This window comes from Sciurus carolinensis, chromosome 5 (assembly GCF_902686445.1).
Source record: "Sciurus carolinensis chromosome 5, mSciCar1.2, whole genome shotgun sequence".
Taxonomy (NCBI): Eukaryota; Metazoa; Chordata; class Mammalia; order Rodentia; family Sciuridae; genus Sciurus; species Sciurus carolinensis.
In genome coordinates this window covers 86398507-86404751 of record NC_062217.1, presented here as the reverse complement: position 1 = coordinate 86404751, position 6245 = coordinate 86398507, and positions in this window count along the sequence as shown.

The window sequence follows — 6245 nt, the reverse complement described above, 5'->3', positions numbered from 1 at the left end:
TCCTGGGCTTAAGTGATCCTCTTGCCTCAACTTCCTAAATAATTGAGACTTCAGGCACATGCTACTGTATCTGACAAATATACTGTATTCAAAATTCATTTTAAAAAGAAATTGATTTTCTCATTAAAGGCTTTAGGTTTCACTTCTGCAGAATGACAGAGGCAAGGTCCAGCTGAGGTGTATGACTCCCTACCCCACAGATGGTACACTTTCCTGAAGAGCTCTGGGGCCTCCATGACTCAGACAGACCTTCATGGAAGGTAAAAGAATCAACCCTGAAGCCAGACAGCCTCACTGGAGACCTGGCTCTGTGATCTTTGACAGGCTTCCTACCTTCTCTGTTCCTCAATGTCTATCTGAAAATGAAGGTAACAGTAGAACCTATATCACAAGCTTGTTTTAAAGACTTACTGCAGTAACCTCCACGAGTTTAAATTATTTATTTTTTTATATTATTTATATTTTTACATTGGGTTGTATTTGCAACTTCTCCCTTTATAAAAAGGTAATGCTAGTATTTATCTTGCCTGGTTTTTATGTTCCTGATATGTTTAATAAAGTTGTTCACTTTAGAAGTTTATATGTTAGTCAGCTTTTCACTTGTGGAACAAATATTTGAGATAAATTAACATATAAAGTTAAAAGGTTTACTTTGGCTCACAGTTTCAGAGGTTTCAGTCCATGATCAATTGGCCATGTTACTTTAGGACCTGTGATGAGGCAGCACATCATGGTCAGGAGCATGTTGTGGAGCAAAGTTTTTCACCTCATGGCAGCTGAGAAGTGAAAGGTAGAAAGAGGAAGGGACTGGGATCCCAATAACTTCTTCAAGGGCATGCCCCTAATGACCTAACTTCCTTCCATTGAACCCCACTTCTTAAAGGTTCTACCACCTCCTACTAGTACCATGGATTGGGAACCAAGTGTCCTTTGGGGGACACATCCAAGCATTCTGGATAAGAACCCATACTTTATTCTATTGGTTCCCAAAGACTCATGTTCATCTCATAATGTAAAATGTATTCAGTCCAACTTCAAGAGTCCCCAAAGTCCTAACTGTCAGCCCTGCTCATAAATTCTAGTCCAAAATGTCTTTTGAAACTCAAGCCAAATTCTTAGCTGTGAGCACTTGTAAAACAAAAAAATACACACTTCCAAGATACAATGCAACAGGGTAGGCATTTCCATTCTGAGTAGAAGGAATAGGAAAACAGCAAGCAAAGGGAAGACCAAAGGAAGACAAAACCTAGCAGGGTAAACATTAAATTCTAATGTTTCATGTCCAGCATCCAGGGCATACTGTGGTAGGATAACAGCTCCCACAGGCTTGGGCAGCTCGTCTCCTAGTTTTGCTGGTTTCAGTCCACATGGCCACTCTCTCAGGTTAGATCTGCTCACTTCCAGCAGCTTTCTTTTCCTCCACATTCCTGGGTTTTACAGGGCAGATCTGGCTTCACTCTCACAGCTTCACTATGCATCATTCTCTTGTAGAGCTGCTTGCAGCAACACAGACTCTGCTACAAACTGTCTGGCCTCCCAGGTTTTCCTTTGACATCTTGGTGGAAGACTCTGTGACCCCATAACTTTTGCATTCTGAATGCCTGTAAAACTCGTATTATGTGGATGATGCCAAAATCCACCACAAGTGAGAGCTGTACCAGGGCCTACCCTTCTTACAGCCTGAAATGAATCCCAGGGAAATGATACTGGAAGTAGCCCTGGGAAGGTAGGATGTCCTGAGACCCTCTTCTCAAAAGACTCTGCCCTAGAAAGTCTTTGAAACAAATTTGCTCTTTTACTTCTTTGAGCCAGTGAGGGATGTGGTCTTGTCTATTTCTTAACTGCCTTCAGGCATCTTTCCTATTGTCCCATCACAAAGCACTTGACTTCTTTGTAATGGTGCTAATCTCTTTAGCAACCCTCCTTGGTTGCACTTTTTTATGTGCTTCCTTTCTGGCTAAACTACAAGTTTTCCAGATCTTTCTGCTTTGTATCTCTTTGCTTCAGGTTCTCACTCTAAATTTGGCTAAAAGCAGTCAGTAATACCCACAGGCCATTTCCTGAATGTTGTGCTGCCTAGAAATTTCCTCTACCAAATAAACTAGTCCATCACTTTTAAACTCAGCCTCCCACAAATTCTCAGAGCATAGACACAATGCAGTTAAATTCTTTACCAGGATAAATTATGGGTAGCTTGTAATCATGCTATGAGATCAAAACCTCATCAGCTTGGTTTTTATTGTTCATAGGCTAGAAGAAAGAGGACAGACATGGAGAAAGGAAAGGAATGAAGAAGTTGAGGATGAAAGCGCAGAGGGCTTCTGGCTGCATGGCTGCTGGGTCCATCTTGGAGGAACTTACTTGTAGCAAGGGAAGAGAGGCAGAGGTGGCAGGATTCACATTTTTTGGGTGGGTACTAGGGATTGAACTCAGGAGCACTTGACCACTGAGCACATCCCAAGCCCTATTTTGCATTTTATTTAGAGACAGAGTCTCATTGAGTTGCTTAGCACCTTGCTTTTGCTGAGGCTGACTTTGAACTTGCAATCCTCCTGCCTCAGTCCCTGGAGCCACTGGTATTACAGGTGTGTGCCACTGCACCCGGCTAGAGTTCACATTTATGTTCTAAGAATGAGTAGGAATATGTGTCCAGAGCAGATCAGACAACTGAAAGGGTTTAACATCTGTACTAAGAATGATAATACTTCCTATGCCTGCAGGTAATATTTCTGACACCTAATAATCCAGAACAGAGAGAAGGATTCTACTGAAGTAGAACAAAACAAAACAAAACAAAACAAAATGAAACAGAGGGTTGGCTTTCTGAAAAGTGGTAGTGTCCAGTTTGAGGGCCTACAGAAATGAAGATTGCCTCCCTTACTGCTTTTTGAGCTTGTTCTTGCTTTGAGGATGTGGTAGGTAGAATAATGTCTCCTCCAACCCCAGAGACATCCAAATCCCAATCTGCAGAACCTGTCAGTATGTTAGGTTACCTAGCAAAGAAGTAATTAAGGTCTTTGATCAACTGACATTAAGATAGGAAGATTGACAGTGTGCACCCAAGGTAATCACAAATGTTCTTCAAAGTGGTAAAGGGAGGCAGGATAGGCTGTTGAATGTACAATATGAGAAGGGGGTCACCAGTCAATGCTGTCTTTAAGATGGAAGAAGGACCTCATATCAAGGAATTCAGTGGCCTCTAGAAACAAGAAAATCAAAGAAATGGATGTTTCCCTTAAGCCTTCAGAAGGAACTAGCCTTCAGTAGCCTAGTGAGACTCAGTATTGACTTCTAACCTCTAGAAGTGTAAGATATAAATTTGTATTGGTTTGTGTCACCAAGTGTGTTAGTCTGCTTTCTATTACTATGACTAAATATCTGAGATAATCAATTTATAAGGATGAAGGCTTATTTTGGATCACAGGTTCAGAGGTTTCAACCCATGGTCAGTTGGCCCCATCACCTTTGGGCCTGTGATGAGGCAGCACATTATGGTAGAAATTCATGGTAGAACAAAGCTGCTTACCTTATGGCCACCAGGAGCAAAGAGAGATAGAGAGTAGGAAGTTGCAGTCACAATATCCCCTTCAAGGGCATGTTCCCGATGACCTAAATGCCTTCCAGTAGGCCCCACCTCCGGAAGCTTCCACCACTTCCCAATAACACCATGGATGGGACTAAGCCTTTAAACATGTAGGCCTTTGGGGGACATTCAAGATCCAAACTATAGCACTAAGTGTGTAGTGATTTGTAACAGCAGCAACAGAAAATTCGTACTGATGACAATTCAGTCTTCCCCTGTCATCCCATTTCACTCTCCCTTTATTCCCTTTTAGGAATATTGCCAAGCAGCCATTGGATATTCTAGTCAAAACTTTTGAACTTTTGCCAACTGTGAGTTCTTAAAATCTGAGCAGCTCTGGATTAAGCTCTGACCCAAAAGGCTGTCTGCCATAGAGTGGATCCAGAGGGTGCCACTCTGTCCAGATCCTTAGGGCCAACTTGGAGACTATCCTGTCAAAGAGATAGTATTGTCAGAGGGAGCCTGGCTGTGGTGCTTGAAGGTTTTTAAGAAAAATAATGCACAAGTATAAATATAAAATTAGGTAAAAAGATAAATATTTAGATATGAATTCAGTGAGGGATTGTAATGATTTAGGTACTCCTCTGGTACTCCACCTGCAGGAAGGGAAGTGTGATGGAGAGTCAAATGAGAAATTTGAGTTGAATTAATTGCTGTAAAATTTTTATTTTCTTTTGCAAATTTTTTTTGACATAAGAGGGTTTATTGAGCAAACAGAGTGTCTCTCTGCAGGGTAAGAGAGAAAATGAGAGGAAAGAGAAAGGGTGAGCAAAAGAGAGAGTGTGAAAAGTGAGGAGGAGAGAGAAAGTGAGTAGGAGAGAGAAAGCATGAGAAAAGATGGCGGGGAAGCTATCTTTAAGCAGTTGAATTCCGCCAGGCTAACAGGGGACCAATAATGGAGAAGGATACTTGCAAGCTGACTGATGAACCAATAGCTAGCTAGGATGTTCATAGACTGACAAGAAGTTGGGAGGCGGGGAAATGGCTGCAACGTAAAGGGCGGGGGAGCAGCTTTATATTACATTACATTCCCCCGTTTCTGTTTTTATAAGAAAATCTTTTGTTCTCCAGATCTTTCCTGCCTTATCTCTCCTTCCTGCCTACATGACAAGGCCTGGTTTTGCAGGTGAGATGTAAAAAGTCCATCCTCCCAGGGGCAGTCTTCAACTTTCAGACTTCCAGAGGCAGATGACTTTCATGGACTTCATTTCCTTGATTTGACTGATCCCCTATTTCTACACTAACTGCCTGTCCTCAATTCTGGCTTCATTTGCCCCTCTAGTTTTAGGAACTCCTTTACTGCTGTAGGGAAATGGGGGCGATGACTGCTCTGGCTTCTTTGAGTTGAAAGGGGGCAGCATGGGGCAAGCAGTTACGAGTTTCCTTTTTAGAAATTGGGTCAATCAAGGGGTCCATGGTAGAAGTCTGGTTGGGGAAGAGCAGATTGTAAAGGTATCTGGGGGTGGGTGCTTTTATGAGAGAAGAACAAAAAGACATGAGTACTGAAATGAGATTAATACAAAATATATGTTGCAGAATGTGGAACATGCCAATGAATATCATTAAGATGACAGAAGTCAATAATTCCTTACCAAGGGGTGGAAAAACTGAGAAGTTCCCATAACAAGGCCTAGCAAAGGCTGGAGAGGACAAGGCCTTTATTTGGGAACTTTAACATTGTCCAGGTTATCAGGAATGTAAACACAACATTTAACTCTTAATGTCATTTATGTCCCCAGAAAATATCGGGCTAGATAATCATACTAGCAAACATAGATTAAGCCTACCTGTGTAGCTTAGGAATGTCTGTAGGCCTTAAACTGACTAAAAACTTCTGACTCTGGCAGTTTCTCTTGATAGTTATCAGGCACATTTGCCTAAGAATCTCTCTTTTGTAGCTTTTAGTCTTTATTCTAGTGGGCTAACACAAGTATACATCTTAAGTTACATTTAACTATTACTTCTTTTAAATGCCCAAGAATGGCTGTATTTTGGTTTTAACTGTTTTGCTAGGTGTCTAAGATTAAGCTGGTTAAAGTGACCTGTTCCTGTCAAAGAGTCAGCTGAGTTCACTGGGGTCACTCATAGAGAACTTGAGAGCCTTAGCTTTAGTGTATCCATTAGGCAGGGTCTCCTCGATGCGGTGGCTTCCCTTGAAAGCACCAGGGATGTCTCCCTTTTTCCTTGACCCTCCTCTGCAGTAGGTGCACTGATTGGCTTTTCATCCTCTAGTGGCCTCACAACCTCCCTGATTGGGAGGTCATGTGACCCAGAGTTTCAAAGCGCCTTAGAGAAGTCCTCTTGTTCCCTGGATTCAGGCTGACTGAGGGCAAGATACTGGTTTTTCTTGGCCTCTGTATTTAATTTCAATCTCTAAGTTTGATCTTAACCATCCAGCAAGCCAGTCTCACCAGTCATAAAGTAAGAGTGCTGGGCTTTAATTTCAATGTCTATGACTTTATAGTTATTTACCCCTTTTTATCTAATTGGGGTCTACATTATCTGTCCTATAGATGATAGCTTACTATTTCAAGTTAATTTATGGTATTTGCTCTTGAAGCAGTACTTTTGCAAAATATGAATCAGGCAACAATTAGAGTTTACAAGGAAAATACAAAATGGAATCACCAACAGTAAAACATTCAGTTTGTGCAATAGCTAT